The sequence below is a fragment of the Pelobates fuscus genome, chromosome 6, assembly GCF_036172605.1.
Source record: "Pelobates fuscus isolate aPelFus1 chromosome 6, aPelFus1.pri, whole genome shotgun sequence".
NCBI lineage: Eukaryota > Metazoa > Chordata > Amphibia > Anura > Pelobatidae > Pelobates > Pelobates fuscus.
Genome location: NC_086322.1, coordinates 104,871,450 through 104,890,507, shown reverse-complemented (window position 1 = coordinate 104,890,507; position 19,058 = coordinate 104,871,450).

Genomic DNA, 19,058 nt, shown 5'->3' with positions numbered 1-19,058 from the left:
CAACTTTGTCGCCACCTACAGCAAGTGTAGGTCTGCTCTGTGGCCAGCAGGTGGTGCCAGGGATTCTGTATGTAGAAATATAGTAGTTCCATTGTTACATTAGTATATTATTTTTCCCCTTTGTTTAATTTCATTTACTTTTTAAATGAAAATTCCTTGTTTTATTTAAAATTGGCAAATTAATAAAATATATTTTATAATGCTCTCTGATCCTCTACTAGCAATTCTTCATACATGATACCAAACTGGGGCAACATTCTGGCCATTTCTGTAGGGTGTGGGTGCCCAGTAGGTAGATCTCCAGATGTTGTAGAACTATGACTTCTATGATGCTTTGGATTCCTTTAAAATGCTTTAGAATGACAAAACATCATGGAAGATGTAGTTTTAAAACATCTAGGCATCGTATTGATTTTTCTGTTCTTTCTTTTTCATTTATTCTCTACATTTGGGTTTTTACTGGTACAACCTTCATAATTACAAAGCTGATTATTTAGCTTGATGGTATATACTTACCCTAAAATGACTTAGCAGTAGAAATACCAGGGGGTTTAATTTTTTTGCAAAGCAAAAAATACAGTTAGATAGAAAACATAATTGAAAGTACTCAGATTTTTGTTGTTTTACATTGTTATGTCACATGAGCTGCAGGACAGCATGTAATAAATTATGTAAAAATGTTTACAAACCATACAGACATGTAAAATAGCCTAGTTATTGGCATGGACAGATTATATAACTGATGTTTGGCTGATTTTGAATATTGATCTTGAGTGATAAACAAGATACATTTAATAGTGTCATGTTTAAATAACTAACAGAATAAATTTAACTTGTTGCACTTTATGACTATATTGTAATGACTTATTACCTCTAAAGAAATTAATGATGAATGCACTTTCATTAAAGTGTGATTGATTGGAAAAAAAAAAAAAAAAAAAAAACATCTAGGGATCTACCTTTGGGGCACCCTTGCTGAAAGGGATTAACATCAGTTTAACTTATTATAAAGAATACATACCATAACCTGACCCTTTATTATGTACTCTTATGATGGTGAACCCTAAATCCTATTACATCCAAAGCAAAATGTACATTTGACCTTCCCCATGATCATTATTTACCCACCAACCTCGTTCTTCTAATTCAATTGGTTCCCCCAATCCCCCTTATTTCCCATCCATTGTCTGCTCCCTAATATTATTTTCCCACAACCCCATGGCTTTTACTTGCTCCCTTTACTTTACTTCTGTACCAGTCTCTTCTTCTCTTTCATTTTATAAGCTTTCTTCTTCCCCTTCATTCATATATCATCGATTATATGTTGTAATTTATTTACCCACCTTCACCTATTTCCTTTTCACTAAGGATATACGAGAGTAGGTGTTTTTTTCGTCTCAGAAATATGCTAAATCAGCAAGTCAGCTGACTACAATCTAGAACTGATGAGGCATATGTACAAATTAATTATTAGTGTCTTGCAAGTCCTTGGAGGACCCTGATTTGTTTACCACTACAATCAATATATGATACCACTGCTGGAGTCTCCATCCCAAATGATGAGGCTCCCTACTGCATGCCAATATTGTGCAATTCATTACATCTACATTGTGCATATGAAGCTTTGATTTTGAGTTATTAAACACTTTTTGTATCACACAGCTAGGTTACAATGCTGCCGCCCATCCCACATGTTCCCTATTAAGGGTTAATAAGTATATAGGGGTGTAAATAAAAAATTACCCCTCTCTGTCTCATTAGAGATATCTTTGCCAGAAGCTCAAGGAAGCAAGGTAAATGGTCAGAGTAGGACCCGTCTAGGGGGATCTGCTTTGACGTAGGCAGGTGTGCGTTCCCTCCAGTGGCCTTTGGAGCAACTAAATGACCTCCATTTGTCTAAATATACATAGAGATTAAGGAGAGAGCGCAGGTAACTTTTTTTCTTTGGTGTTTACTATATGTATTAGCTGATGTGTACTGTGGTCATTCCTGCCGCCCAGGAGTGATGGGAGTGAGCGCAGGACTTTTTTCTTTTTGTATTTGTAAACCAAGAATTCATTGATACAAGGAAATGCAACATTTAGGACAAAATATTTAACTGATAAAATAGCTGAACTCAAGAAGTTTTCCTGGCAGACTGTAGTTAAATTTGCAGCTTCCTGATTGTCCACAATTACAAGTTTATTTAATAATGCATTTATAAATCTACACAATGTGATGCACTATGGCCACTGAAAAAAAAAAACAAGATTCAGTTATTGGATGGTCCTCTTCTCCAGACCACACACAGGCTAGATCCTCCTCGACAGGGATCCTCTTATCCACCAGAAGCTTGACTTCAAATCAAATCAAATAGAGGGGGTGTAAATAGAATATATTGCTATTAGTTTACACAACCTTGGAAGCATAATGACTTTAAAAGGTCTTAGATTGATACAAGGCATGTTTAGTACTGGAAACAATGATAAGAATTATCAGAAGCAGGAGAACAGGTTGTTTCTGCCCCTTCTGGGTAGGTCAGGATTTAATCACTTTATTCACACAGTTGTTTTCCTGGATAACACATTTCATTTATCTGTGGAATGTTGGCAAACTATGCACACATAGCATTTATTAGTTAGGCAAGCACAAGGGAGTCTGTTCACTAATGTCTGAATTGGCCCAGTACAACTAAGATATGATGAGCCTCATTAAGTATACATTAACATGTGTACAGGGTTCTACATGGCATTGGCCAATATCGCATGTCTTGGTCAAAGATTTAACAGCCAGAGGTCAGCTCTGGAATAGACTGTCAGTGTGGACAATGATCAAAAAAGCTCAAGAAAAGAATAAAAAGAATAAGAGTAATTCAGTGCGATCCAAAATTATATTTTGTTGTTTCAAATTCTAAAACAACTGATGCAGTTGGAGGCAGAATTTCAGACGCGTTTCATTGAACTTTTAATCCAACAAAATTTGTAAACCCATATCTGAGAATGTCTGCACCAGCTATAAATGAAAGCTCATCATTCTTCAAACATCCCACAATACAGAAAAACAGAAAAATTACTTGGGACTGAATTATTTAGAAATCCCCAAACTACTCCTATAGTTTGTGAAATTATTAATTTAAATAAATAAATAATTGATAAAGAAGCATGGCTGCAATTGGGATGATGCATTTATGATAGAGGACAACTACCAGATGGACAAACTAACAACATGTCAGGGTACCTGTGGTCTCTACCTCTAAAAGAGGTAGAGACTTAGCTGTTCCTCCATCCAGACGGCCTGATGGCTCCCTTCCCCACGGTCTATCCGGTCATGCAAGGCCGGCCGCGAGGGAGTGACTGCCTTTTACAGCATCTAGGCAGGAAGTTGTCATCAGGACACTCCTCCGGAACGACCTGTCACTCAATTGCTGCAGGACCAATCAGGACGCCTCGGAGGCGTGGTTACTGCTCTGAACAGGGTATTTAACAGAGCTTCTTTCATTAGCTCATTGCCCTGTCGTGGTTGTAGCTTGTTCTAGTCACTCAGTGCTTGTGTATTCTATTATCCCTTTTGGTTTTGACCCGGCTTGTTTACCTTACTCTGCTTATCTCTGTTACCCTTGATTCGGCTTGTCTCTCGCTTACCTGTCTTCTGTTACCCTCGACCTCGGCTTGTCTTTGACCATTCTATACTGTACTACTTACGTTAGTCCGGCCATTCTAAGGTCCGGTATACGTATCTGGCTACTGTTTGTACTCTGCGTGTTGGATCCCTGTCCCGATCCTGACATTACGACAGGGCCAATGGATCCTGCAAGTACAAACAGTCAGCTGGCTTCTCCTGATCCTAGGTTTGAAGCCATGGATCACAGAATGGATCAGATGGCGCTTGCGCTACAGGCTCTATTATCTCGTGCCAATAACCCACCAGAGGAGATACGTAATACCCCTGTTTCTCCTGTCGGTTCAGGTCTAGAGGTAGCCACAGTGGGTGCTTCTTCTCGCATTACCCCCCCAGTACGCTATGGTGGGGCTCCTGAGAAGTGTTGTGGTTTCTTAAACCAAATTAGTATCCACTTTGAATTGCAACCTCGCTCTTATCCTACAGATAGGGCAAAGGTAGGATTTATTATCACCCTACTTATTGAGAAAGCTCTGAGATGGGCCAACCCATTATGGGAGAACGATAACCCATTAGTTTATAACTATAACGCCTTTGTAACTGCTTTTAGAAGAACATTTGACCCTCCAGGTAGAAAGGTTAATGCAGCCAGATTACTGTTGCGTCTGAAACAGGAGAACCAAACACTGGTGGATTATGCACTAGAGTTCAGGTCTCTGGCGTCAGAAGTCAAGTGGAATGAGCAGGCGTATATGGATGTATTTTTGAATGGCTTATCTGAAGTAATCCTTGATGAGGTTGCTACCAGAGAACTCCCTGAGAATTTAGAGGATTTAATTTTGTTCATCTCTCGTATAGATGAACGTTTAAGAGAGAGACAGAACACTCGAGAGAGGAACCGGAGACCTTCTTTTAGGTTAGCCCCTGCTTTTCCAAGTCCTGACTCCACGGTATCTTTGCTTCCTGAACCTATGCAGATAGGGTATACCCGCCTCTCTGAGGAGGAAAGACAGTACAGGAGAAGAGAGGGTTTGTGTATGTATTGTGGAGCTAAGGGTCATTTACTCTCGAACTGTTCTAACCGCCCGGGAAACGCTCGCACCTAAGTCTCTCTAGAGGACAGGCCTTGGGTGTTTCTATTTTGTCCTCTACTCCTAATTATAAAGATCACAGGCTTCTGCTACCAGTTTCCTTAACTTGCGGGAGGGAAGTAGTAAGGGCTATGGCTTTGATAGATTCCGGTGCTGCTGAGAATTTTATCGACCAAGCCTTTGCTAGTAAAAACAATTTCCCATCCCAGCTAAGGGAGACACCCTTGGCCGTTGAGGCCATAGATGGTAGACCACTACTAGACCCTGTTATCTTTCGTGAGACCATACCCATTGAGTTAAATGTTGGTATCCTACACGTGGAGAATTTATCTCTTCTGCTCATTTCGTCTCCTTCCGTTCCCATAGTTCTGGGGTACCCATGGTTGAAAGAACATAACCCTATTATCGATTGGGAGTTAGGGGAGATACTCTCGTGGGGCCAGGGCTGCCAGGATCGGTGTCTGTGCAAGGTTTCTCCATTAGCTAATATTAACACACAGGAGAATCCTACTCAGTCCACAGAGAGACAAATACCAGACCGTTACCTAGACTTAAGGGCAGTGTTTGACAAGAAGAATGCCGATTCTTTGCCGCCACACAGGTCATTTGACTGTAAAATTAAGCTTCTACCCGGGACTATGCCTCCGAGGGGTCATGTATATCCTTTGTCTGTTCAGGAAAACTCGGTTCTAGAGGAGTATATTCAGGAGAATTTAGAAAAGGGATTTATCAGGAGGTCTTCTTCTCCGTCCGGGGCGGGGTTCTTTTTCATTAAGAAGAAGGATGGCACGCTGAGACCTTGTATCGATTACCGAGGCTTGAATAAAATAACTGTCAGAAATGCCTATCCTATCCCACTGATTACCAAGTTATTTGATCGTCTTAAGGGCTCCAAAATCTTCACCAAGTTAGATCTCAGAGGGGCTTACAATTTGGTGAGAATCCAGCAAGGTCACGAGTGGATGACGGCATTCAATACCCGGTATGGCCATTACGAATACACTGTTATGCCATTTGGACTATGCAATGCTCCTGCAGTATTTCAAGATTTGATTAATGAGGTACTTAGGGAGTTTCAGCATGATTGTGTTATTGTTTACCTGGACGACATACTAATACACTCTAAGGAGATTGAGACTCACCATAGACAGGTTAGAAAGGTGTTACACAAACTTCTGCAACATGGTCTATACTGCAAATTGGAGAAGTGCAGTTTTGATCAGTCTCAGGTAGACTTTCTTGGGTACGTGATTTCTGGGGATGGTTTTAAAATGGATCCTGGTAAACTCCAATCTATTTTAGACTGGCCTTTGCCCAAAGGACTCAAGGCTATCCAAAGGTTTATTGGTTTTTCCAACTACTATAGGCGCTTCATTAAGGGTTACTCCTCTATCATTGCGCCTATTACCAATATGACCAAACAAGGGGCTGATACTAAGTTCTGGTCTGAGGAAGCTCTTGGTGCTTTTAAGACTCTCAAGGAACTTTTTGCCTCAGCTCCCATTCTAGTTCATCCTGATACGACTCTGCCTTTCTTGCTCGAGGTCGATGCTTCTGAGACAGGAGTTGGGGCTATTCTGTCTCAAAGGTTAGGGGTGGATAAACCGTTACACCCTTGTGGTTTCTTCTCTAAAAAAATTTCTGGGCCTGAGAGCAGATATGACATCGGGGAGAGGGAACTGTTAGCGGTCATTAAGGCTTTAAAGGAGTGGAGACATTTACTGGAGGGGACACTACACCCTGTTACTATTCTAACGGATCATAAGAACTTGTCTTATATTGGGGAGGCGAAGCGCTTGTCCGCCAGGCAGGCTCGCTGGGCCTTGTTCCTCACTCACTTTAATTATGTACTTACGTATAGACCTGGTTCTAAGAACTCTAAAGCCGATGCATTGTCTCGTCAATATGAACCATCCACTATAACTGAACCACTTCTGTCCTCCATAGTTCCTAAGGGGAATATCATCGCGAACACGAATCTCAGGATTCACTCTCCATTGCTTTCGGAGATCATGAAGTTTCAGCATTTGGCACCCAAACAGACCCCTGGGGATCGACACTTCGTTCCTGCCGCTCTCCAACTGGAGGTGCTATGCTGTCTCCATAACAGCAAGGTGGCTGGGCATCCTGGCATCCGCAAGACTTATGCGCTGGTCTCTAAAGATTTTTGGTGGCCTGACTTACGCAAGGATATTAAAGAATTCATCGGGGCATGTGAAGTTTGTACCAAGACCAAGCTACCCCATTCGCTTCCATGCTGATTTCTGCACCCTTTAGAGGTTCCTGAAAAGCCTTGGTCCTGCCTGGCAATGGACTTCATTGTTGATTTGCCTATCTCTAAAAAGCAGACTGTCATCCTCACTGTGGTAGACAGATTTACTAAAATGGCTCACTTCATTCCCTTACCTAAACTCCCATCTTCGCCCGAATTAGCGGAGATATTCGCCAGGGAGATTTTCCGTTTGCATGGGATACCTTCCCAGATTGTCTCTGACAGAGGCTCCCAATTTGTTTCTCGTTTTTGGAGATCATTCTGCTCCCAACTAGGCATCAAATTGAATTTCTCCTCTGCCTATCATCCTCAGTCCAATGGAGCTGCTGAACGCACTAACCAAAAAGTTGAACAATATTTACGTTGTTTCGTTTCAGAACACCAGGACGATTGGGTCGGTTTGATTCCTTGGGCGGAGTTTGCACATAACAATCTCATTTGTGATTCTACGCATTCTAGCCATTTTTTCTTGAATTATGGCTTTCATCCTTCCATCCTTCCTTCGGAGTCTTCTTCTCAAGGGATACCGTCGGTGGATGTTCATGTTGCCAATTTAAGAAAGTTGTGGGATCAAACTCGACAAATCCTTCTGCACAATTCTACGCTGGTTAAAAAACACGCTGACAAACGTAGAAGGGCAGCACCGGTGTTTGTTCCAGGCGATAGAGTATGGTTAAGTACTAGAAACATTCGGTTAAAAGTGCCGTCCATGAAGTTTGCTCCTCGATATATTGGACCTTACAGGGTACTGTCTCAAATTAACCCAGTTGCGTATCGTTTAGCGTTGCCTAATGCCTTACGCATTCCTAATTCATTTCATGTTTCCTTGCTAAAACCATTAATATGTAACAGGTTCTCCTCCACGATCGCCCCTCCCCGCTCAGTTCAGGTGGAGGGTCAGGAGGAGTATGAGGTCAATTCCATTGTTGATTCTCGAATCTCCCGGGGGAAACTGCAATATCTGGTCGATTGGAAGGGTTATGGTCCTGAGGAGAGAAGTTGGGTACCTCAGGAGGAGGTGCATGCTCCCCGTCTCCGCAGGGCGTTTCACTCTCGATTCCCTTCTCGCCCTGGTGTATTCCGCCCGGTGGGCGTATCTGAGAGGGGGGGGTACTGTCAGGGTACCTGTGGTCTCTACCTCTGAAAGAGGTAAAGACTTAGCTGTTCCTCCATCCAGACGGCCTGATGGCTCCCTTCCCCACGGTCTATCCGGTCATGCAAGGCCGGCCGCGAGGGAGTGACTGCCTTTTACAGCATCTAGGCAGGAAGTTGTCATCAGGACACTCCTCCGGAACGACCTGTCACTCAATTGCTGCAGGACCAATCAGGACGCCTCGGAGGCGTGGTTACTGCTCTGAACAGGGTATTTAACAGAGCTTCTTTCATTAGCTCATTGCCCTGTCGTGGTTGTAGCTTGTTCTAGTCACTCAGTGCTTGTGTATTCTATTATCCCTTTTGGTTTTGACCCGGCTTGTTTACCTTACTCTGCTTATCTCTGTTACCCTTGATTCGGCTTGTCTCTCGCTTACCTGTCTTCTGTTACCCTCGACCTCGGCTTGTCTTTGACCATTCTATACTGTACTACTTACGTTAGTCCGGCCATTCTAAGGTCCGGTATACGTATCTGGCTACTGTTTGTACTCTGCGTGTTGGATCCCTGTCCCGATCCTGACACAACAATAGTCCAAAACACTGTCCCCTTGTTTATTGTGTGTGGGATCATTTGCTAAATTACACCTTCAACTAACTGACTAATGGACTATTTGATCCGATTTTATGCAATAAAGGAGGCTTTACAGGGTTACTCCTCACACCCTTCCAACCTTCCTTATACCGTTCTCTATCTTACTCTGTTTTTTTTGTTTGTTTTTTAATTCTTTGTTGTTTGTTGTAAAAGTTTAAAAACTGGGACATGCGTTGAACTTGCACATGTTATGTATCTCTTTTATGAACAATGGATCTTGACACTTAAATAAAAAAAAGTGAAGAAAGAGTCAGGGCTTTACTGGCACACCACAAGATTTCCCATGGGCCACCCCAGCTTGGACTGTTATCGTAGAAAGTGAGGGTAGATATAAGTCAGTTACTGGCCTGCCATTACTGTGTTGGTATCACAAGTCTGTAACACCAGCAAACTGGAAGCACCATATACTGTGAGTGAAGGGTTAAGAAATCATGAATGTAGTCCATTAAGTCCCCTGTAAACAATGAAGGAGCATCAGGCTCTTCCTGTGCCTACAACCCCTGTGCACAGTGGCAGAACTACCATGGTCGCAGGGGTCTTCCCTGCGGATCCCTGCGGCCGTGGTGGCCGCCGCCTAACTACCGCGGCCCTGGCCTGCGCAGTATTACCGCCGGGGGCCGCATTGAAGGGGCCCATTGGCCCATGCTGTTAGGGCCACCCAATGGCAATGTCTTTTCAGGGGGCTCGGTCAGCGCTGCTTAAGCAGCACGACTGCCCCCCCAACATGACATCAGCACTGGGAGGAAGTGACAGCCCCAGTTACTTCCTCCCAGCAATCAGAGAGAGACATCCGGGAGGAAGGAGAGGAGGAAGTCAGATTGGGAACTCTGACTCCCATCAGACTGAGCCACTGGACCCCAGGGAAAGTCACCCTCCTGCATCTAAAAGGAAGGAAACAGGAGGGTGAATAAAACATTTTGTATGTGTGTCTGTTTGTATGTGTCTGTGTATGTGTGTGTTTGTATGTGTGTGTTTGTGTATCTGCATGTATGTGTGTATGTCTCTGTCTCTGTATCTGTCTGTGTGTGTATGTATGTGTCTGTATGTGTGTGTTTGTGTATCTGTATGGATGTGTGTATGTCTCTGTCTGTGTGTGTGCGTATGTGTCTGTATGTGTGTTTGTATGTATGTATGCGCGTATGTCTGTCTGTATGTATGTGTCTCTGTGTGTGTGTGTGTAAGTGTTTGTATGTATATGTGTGCCTGTGTGTCTGTGTGTATGTGTGTGTCTATGTGTGTCTGCATGTGTATGTTTGTGGGGGGGACCGTATGGAAGGGAAAGGTTTGACGTATGGAGGGGTGGCAGGGGCCCCAGGGCAATTTTCGCTCAGTGTTTTCTAGTTATGCCTCTGTTTGTGCACTTTACCAAGAAACAGTGCCAGCCCATCCTTATAGTTTTGGTGAATGGAAAGATACCGGGCAAATATTATGAAAACATACAAATGCAGTTCTGTGTAAACGGAGTCTCCTGACAGAATTGTACACATTTATTTTATAGATTAAGTCAATGAAATAACAATCCATTTTAGTCCAGACGCGCCACAGAACACATTGTTTCTGTTTCTCTACCTTCTCAGTCTATGTTCAATAACAGAAAAGGTCAGAGCTTATAACAATAACTGACAGGGTACCAAGATGGATGTGCTCAGTTCAAGGATAGAGTGTTGTCGATTTCTACGCTAAATTCTATTTTTCAGACCTCTCTAGAGGGATATTTTCCACGAGCAAAGGGAAGGTATCTCCATGCAGCAACAACAATAAAGATGTAGTATTCGATGCCTAAAATATGTTGTGTTTTCTGTAGAGATTTAAAAAAAATAAAAAAAAAATCCTGAATGCCATTTTATAATTTTTAAATTGTGTGGAGAAATGTTATGATCCTAGGAGATATGCAGTGGCGAACTAAGGAGGGGGTGCCCGCCCCGGGTGCCACTCACTAGGAGGGTGCCATGACTGCCAGTGCCATGAGTTACCCCTCCCCCCCCATTAATTCGTATAGTATGCGCCACACTGCCTTTCAGCCACATCAGTGCCCGGCCGCACTATACCGCACTGACCCAGTAATATGGAGTAGCAGGGGGAGGAGTTTTGCGGCATCGCGCAACATCACGCCGACGTGCACCGCTGCCACCTGTCCGCCTTCACGGAGCGGAAGGATCCATGTGGTTGGAGGCTCGGAGCAGAGCAAGTCAGCGCAGAGGCATCATCAAATGTGAGTAGAGAATAGAATTTTATGTGGGGAGGGGAGTGTCTAGGTTTTCTTTTTTAAATTAAGGGTGGGTGTGCATGTTTTTTTTTATTAAGGGTGGTTGTGCAGGTGTTTTTTTTTATTAAGGGTGGGTGTGCAGGTTTTTTTTAATTAAGGGGGGTGTGCAGGTGTTTTTTTTATTAAGGGGGTGTGCATGGGGTATTTTTAAATAAGGGGGGTGGGCAGATTTTTTTTAATTAAGGGGGTGCGCAGGTTTTTTTAATTAAGGGGGGGTGCATGAGTTATTTTTTATTAAGGGGGTGTGCAGGTTTTTTTTATGTGTAGGGTGGGTGCATGAATTTGATGTGTAGGGGGAGTTGCAGATTTTTTACCTGTAGGGGCTGTATGAATTTTGTGAAGTGGGTGCAGGGTTTTTATGTGTGGGGGGTGTATGAACTTTATGTGATGTGGTGCAGGGTTTTTATATGAAGGGGGTATTAACTTGATGTGTAGTGTGGGTGCAGGGTTTATATGTGTGGGGGGTGCACAATTATTATGTGCAATAAGTATTCTTGAAAAAATGTTTTACATTTTTAAGTGGGGAGGGAGTAAGGGGTGCCAAACACAGGGTCCACCACGGGTGCCCAATGCTCTAGGAACGCCACTGGAGATATGTGACTGCCATTTTGGAGTCAGAAAGGAACTATTTTCTTTTTTGTGACACAGTTAAAAATTGCTTCAAAGTGAGATTTTTTCCTTCTTTTGTATCAAGAAAAAAAAGTTATGAGCAATACTGAACTTGATGGACATGAGTCTTTTTCAACCTTAACTACTATATTACCATGGATGTTAAATGTAAAAGAGAAGTAATAATACAACACGCCCATGCAAAACAGTTTGAAAATTAAATGGAAATTAAAGCAAAACTAAAGAAAACTATAAATAATATAAACTTAGAGTATGATGATCTCTGTAAGAAATTCCAAAACAATAACATTTTGAGAAATAAAACTCCAATAAATCTTGTAGCATTATTGAATTTGAATGTATATTTAGTTCATACAATGTTAAACAAAAATCTGCACACCAGTCAAGCCATAAGACTTGATTTTCCCACAGAAATCACAAATTTGCAGTGATGTTACTACCGCAAAGGATTCTGGGTGGGCATTTGCAAATTATCTACAGGACATTTCTGCGGACCTGATTGACCCGGCTCCTAGACTGAGAGAATCAGTTAAGGACAGAACCCAAGACCCTCCGTAGATTGTCTCACCCTGCAGAGAGTTACGGAACTTGGGGTTCCTATACAATATACAGTGAAAGTTGGACATGCCATAGGCAGCCAGGTTATGTTTTAATTTGGTTTAATTTTGTTCAATTAGTTGGTTGCATTCATGAGGGACGCACATCCCTGACATATGGCTAGCCCCGGGCAACAATATTGCCAGCCTAACAATAATCCGAGGACAAGCCCTCGAGGGGGATGGCTGTGACCCTGACGATCTAGAGCACCAGACACAGGCTTAGCCCACATGCCGTTAGGAACAGGAGGGTAACAAAGAACACCTGTAACCGCACATAAGCGGAGGCAAATTCAAGGATTAATGCTACACGCCTATTTGATTCCCCTCCCAACCGGTAAAGATTCATAATTTTTATGGGGTGACTTATCACTTACTACTGAGAGGAGGAGTATAGATGTGGGTGCCCTGACAGGAGAGAGGTATATTCCCTAACTTGATCACCCAATATTATTGGTCCGTTATATATGCCAAATTTCTAATATTATGTTATGTTGGACTTTTATGATTTTTTTGATACACAGAAAAAGTGTGGTGCTAGAGGCTTTTTGTATTGTATTGCTATGATACCACCTTCAAAATAAAGAAGAAGAAAAAAAAAAGAAGAAAAGCCACCACAACAAGAGGACATAATCTTAAATTAGAGGGGCAAAGGTTTAAAATTAGTATCAGGAAGTATTGTCTTCAAGCGGGTGTCAGGCCTACAGCGTGTACTCTGCCAACCTTTGCCAGTGCACATTGCCACTCCTATCTGGTGTCACAATAGCGTGCATTTAAAACCAAAAAATGTTTTTCACTGTTATAGATTGAATAGCAGTTAGTTGTCTTCAAGCGGGTGTCAGGCCTACAGCGTGTACTCTGCCAACCTCTGCAAGTGCACATTGCCACTCATGTCTGGTGTCACAATAGCGTGCATTTAAAACCCAAAAATGTTTTTCACTGTTATAGATTGAATAGCAGTTAGTTTTCTTCAAGCGGGTGTCAGGCCTACAGCGTGTACTCTGCCAACCTCTGCCAGTGCACATTGCCACTCATATCTGGTGTCACAATAGCGTGCATTTAAAACCAAAAAACTTTTTTCACTGTTATAGATTGAATAGCAGTTAGTTGTCTTCAAGCGGGTGTGTCAGGCCTACAGCGTGTACTCTGTCAACCTCTGCCAGTGCACATTGCCACTCATATCTGGTGTCACAATAGCGTGCATTTAAAAACAAAAAACTATTTTCACTGTTATAGATTGAATAGCAGTTAGTTGTCTTCAAGCGGGTGTCAGGCCTACAGCGTGTACTCTGCCAACCTCTGCCAGTGCACATTGCCAGTCATATCTGGTGTCACAATAGCGTGCATTTAAAACCAAAAACCTTTTTCACTGTTATAGATTGAATAGCAGTTAGTTGTCTTCAAGCGGGTGTCAGGCCTACAGCGTGTACTCTGCCAACCTCTGCCAGTGCACATTGCCACTGCACAGTGCCACTCATATCTGGTCTCACAGTAGCTTGCATGCATAGTACCACTAATCCCCCCAAAAATTAACAGGCAGAGGCAGGCCACCCCGCAGGGGCCGTCGTGGCCGTGGTGCTGTGATTCCCTTTTGCCCTAGAATAATGCCCAATTTTCAGAGGCCACGTACCCTGAACTTGAAAAGTTCTGAGGACATAGTTGACTGGCTAACACAGGACACCCAATCTTCTACAGCTTCCGCTCGGAACCTTAACGCACCATCCTCCTCCAGCTTAGCTTCGGGCACCTCTCAAGGTACCACTCACCCGCCTGCCGCCACCACCAACACTAGCACCACAGCTGCTTCGCTTTATCTGTCAGAGGAGTTATTTACACATCCGTTTGAAGAAATGAGTGATGCGCAACCATTATTGCCAGAGGATGTAGATAACAGGGATATGTCTCAGGCAGGCAGCATTACACACATGGACGTACGGTGTGATGATGATGATGTTGTACCCACTGCTGCTTCCTTTGCTGAGTTGTCAGATACAAGTGAAGCGGTTGATGATGACGATGCGTCCATGGATGTCACGTGGATGCCCGCTCGGCAAGAAGAAGAACAGGGCGAAAGTTCAGATGGGGAGACAGAGAGGAGGAGGAGACGAGTTGGAATCAGGGGGAGGTCGTTGCAAGGAGCTAGTGGCACAGTCAGACAGCATGCATCGGCACCCGGGGTCAGCCCGACAGCACGCCAATCAACGCATGCTGTGTCCGTCACCAGAATGCCGTCATTGCAGAGCTCAGCATTGTGGCATTTTTTTTGTGTGTCTGCCTCTGACAACAGCGATGCCATTTGCAACCTGTGCCAAAAGAAACTGAGTCGTGGGAAGTCCAACACCCACCTAGGTACAACTGCTTTGCGTAGGCACATGATCGCACATCACAAACGCCTATGGGATCAACACATGAGTACAAGCAGCACACAAACTCAAAGCCGCCTCCTCCTCCTGGTCCAGCATCTTCAGCCACGTCAACCACTGCTGTCCTCCTTGCCCCCTCTCAACCATCCGCCACTCCGTCTCTCGCCTTGAGCAGTTCCCGCTCATCTGCCCACAGTCAGGTGTCTGTCAAGGACACGTTTGAGCGTAAGAAGCCAATGTCAGAAAGTCACCCCCTTGTCCAGCGTCTGACAGCTGGCTTGTCTGAACTATTAGCCCGCCAGCTTTTACCATACAAGCTGGTGGAGTCTGAGGCGTTCACAAAATTTGTAGCTATTGGGACACCGCAGTGGAAGGTACCCGGACGAAATTTCTTTTCACAAAAGGCAATCCCCAACCTGTACTCGATTGTGCAAAAGGAAGTAATGGCATGTCTGGCACACAGTGTTGGGGCAGGGTCCATCTGACCACTGATACCTGGTCTGCAAAGCATGGTCAGGGCATGTATATCACCTACACTGCACATTGGGTAAACCTGCTGACGGCTGCCAAGCATGGAATGCGTGGCTCTGCAGAGGAGTTGGTGACACCGCCACGACTTGCAGGCAGGCCTGCTGCCACCTCTTCTACTCCCCCTACTCCATCCTCTTCCATAACCTCCTCGGCTGAGTCCTCTTGTGCCGCTGCTTCTTGCTCCACATCAACGGCACCCCCCCAGCTCCCCAGGTACTATTCCACATCCCGGATACGGCAGTGTCACGCCGTCTTGGGTTTGACTTGCTTGAAAGCAGAGAGTCACACCGGACAAGCACTCCTGTCCGCCCTAAACGCACAGGTGGAAAAGTGTCTGACTCCGCAGCAACTGGATATCGGCAAAGTGGTTTGTGACAACGGAACAAATTTGTTGGCGGCATTGAAGTTGGGCAAGTTGGCACATGTGCCGTGCATGGCACATGTGTGTAATCTGATCGTACAACGCTTTGTGGATAAGTACACAGGCTTACAGGACGTCCAGAAGCAGGCCAGGAAGGTGTGTGGCCATTTCAGGCGTTCCTACATGGCCATGGCGCACTTTGCAGATATCCAGCTGCGAAACAACATGCCAGTGAGGCGCTTGATTTGCGACAGCCCGACACGTTGGAATTCAACACTCCTAATGTTCAACCGCCTGCTCCAACAAGAAAAAGCCGTTAATTAATATTTGTATGACCGGTGTGCTAGGACAGCCTCTGGGGAGCTGGGAATTTTTTTGCCACGTTACTGGACGCTCATGCGCGATGCCTGTAGGCTCATGCGTCCTTTTGAGGAGGTGACAAACCTAGTCAGTCGCACCGAAGGCACCATCAGCGGCATCATACCATCATACCACGCTACTAGACCCCCGGTATAAGCAGAAAATGGCTGAAATGTTACCAAATTACAACAAGTCGGAAAGGATGCAGCATTTGCAAAATAAATTGAAAAGTATGCTTTACACAGCGTATAAGGGTGATGTCACAGCACAACGGGAATCTAACAGGGGAAGAGGTGAAAGTAATCCTCCTCCTCTCACGACCACGCCGGCAAGGACAGGACGCTTTAAAGACGTGTTGTTGATGGAGGACATGTGGAGCTTTTTAAGTCCTACGCATCGCCACAGGATCCACCCTCAGAGAACGACTCGACCGACAGGTAGCAGACTACCTTGCCTTAACTGCAGATATCGACACTCTGAGGAGCGATGAACCCCTTGACTACTGGGTGTGCAGGCTTGACCTGTGGCCTGAGCTATCCCAATTTGCGATAGAACTTCTGGCCTGCCCCGCTTCAAGTGTCCTGTCAGAAAGGACCTTCAGTGCAGCAGGGAGGTATTGTCACTGAGAAGGTCAAAAAAAGTCTAGATTACCTCACCTTTATTAAGATGAATGAGGGATGGATCCCGAAGGGACTGACAGTGGGCGATACATTCGACTAAAAAAGGCCTGATGAGATGAGCTGCCTTGGGCTAAAAATGGTGACCCTATGTAGGAGGAACAGTACCTATTCTACTCTGTGTCAGTGTGTATCAGTTTCCCTGAGGACAGGGGTCAATCCATATCTGCCAAGTGACCCTATGTAGGGGGAACAGTCCCTATTCTGCTCTGTGTCAGTGTGTATCAGGGATCCTTAGGATATGTGTCAATCCATATCTGCCAAGTGACCCTATGTAGGGGGAACCGTCCATATTCTGCTCTGTGTCAGTGTGTATCAGGGTCCCTGAGGACAGGTGTCAATCCATATCTGCCAAGTGACCCTATGTAGGGGGAACAGTCCCTATTCTGCTCTGTGTCAGTGTGTATCAGGGATCCTTAGGATAGGTGTCAATCCATATCTGCCAAGTGACCCTATGTAGGGGGAACAGTCCCTATTCTGCTCTGTGTCAGTGTGTATCAGGGTCTCTGAGGACAGGTGTCAATCCATATCTGCCAAGTGACCCTATGTAGGGGGAACAGTCCCTATTCTGCTCTGTGTCAGTGTGTATCAGGGTCCCTGAAGACAGGTGTCAATCCATATCTGCCAAGTGACCCTATGTAGGGGGAACAGTCCCAATTCTGCTCTGTGTCAGTGTGTATCAGGGTCCCTGAGGACAGGTGTCAATCCATATCTGCCAAGTGACCCTATGTAGGGGGAACAGTCCCTATTCTGCTCTGTGTCAGTGTGTATATGGGTCTCTGAGGACAGGTGTCAATCCATATCTGCCAAGTGACCCTATGTAGGGGGAACAGTCCCTATTCTTCTCTGTGTCAGTGTGTATCAGGGTCTCTGAGGACAGGTGTCAATCCATATCTGCCAAGTGACCCTATGTAGGGGGAACAGTCCCTATTCTGCTCTGTGTCAGTGTGTATCAGGGTCTTTGAGGACAGGTGTCAATCCATATCTGCCAAGTGACCCTATGTAGGGGGAACAGTCCCTATTCTTCTCTGTGTCAGTGTGTATCAGGGTCTCTGAGGACAGGTGTCAATCCATATCTGCCAAGTGACCCTATGTAGGGATAACAGTCCCTGTTCTGCTCTGTGTCAGTGTGTATCAGGGTCTCTGAGGACAGGTGTCAATCCATATCTGCCAAGTGACCCTATGTAGGGATAACAGTCCCTGTTCTGCTCTGTGTCAGTGTGTATCAGGGTCTCTGAGGACAGGTGTCAATCCATAGCTGCCAAGTGACCCTATGTAGGGGGAACAGTCCCTATTCTGCTCTGTGTCAGTGTGTATCAGGGTCCCTGAGGACAGGTGTCAATCCATATCTGCCAAGTGACCCTATGTAGGGGGAACAGTCCCTATTCTGCTCTGTGTCAGTGTGTATCAGGGTCTCTGAGGACAGGTGTCAATCCATATCTGCCAAGTGACCCTATGTAGGAGGAACAGTCCCTATTCTGATATGTGTCAGTGTGTATCAGGGTCTCTGAGGACAAGTGTCAATCCATATCTGCCAAGTGACCCTATGTAGGGGGAACAGTCCCTATTCTGCTCTGTGTCAGTGTGTATCAGGGTCTCTGAGGACAGGTGTCAATCCATATCTGCCAAGTGACCCTATGTAGGGGGAACAGTCCCTGTTCTGCTCTGTGTCAGTGTGTATCAGGGTATCTGAGGACAGGTGTCAATCCATATCTGCCAAGTGACCCTATGTAGGGATAACAGTCCCTGTTCTGCTCTGTGTCAGTGTGTATCAGGGTCTCTGAGGACAGGTGTCAATCCATAGCTGCCAAGTGACCCTATGTAGGGGGAACAGTCCCTATTCTGCTCTGTGTCAGTGTGTATCAGGGTCCCTGAGGACAGGTGTCAATCCATATCTGCCAAGTGACCCTATGTAGGGGGAACAGTCCCTATTCTGCTCTGTGTCAGTGTGTATCAGGGTCTCTGAGGACAGGTGTCAATCCATATCTGCCAAGTGACCCTATGTAGGAGGAACAGTCCCTATTCTGATCTGTGTCAGTGTGTATCAGGGTCTCTGAGGACAAGTGTCAATCCATATCTGCCAAGTGACCCTATGTAGAGGGAACAGTCCCTATTCTGCTCTGTGTCAGTGTGTATCAGGGTCTCTGAGGACAGGTGTCAATCCATATCTGCCAAGTGACCCTATGTAGGGGGAACAGTCCCAATTCTTCTCTGTGTCAGTGTGTATCAGGGTCTCTGAGGACAGGTGTCAATCCATATCTGCCAAGTGACCCTATGTAGTGATAACAGTCCCTGTTCTGCTCTGTGTCAGTGTGTATCAGGGTCTCTGAGGACAGGTATCAATCCATATCTGCCAAGTGACCCTATGTAGGGGGAACAGTTGCTATTCTGCTCTGTGTCAGTGTGTATCAGGGTCTCTGAGGCCAGGTGTCAATCCATATCTGCCAAGTGACCCTATGTAGAGGGAACAGTCCCTATTCTGCTCTGTGTCAGTGTGTATCAGGGTCTCTGAGGACAGGTGTCAATCCATATCTGCAGAGTGACCCTATGTAGGAGGAACAGTCCCTATT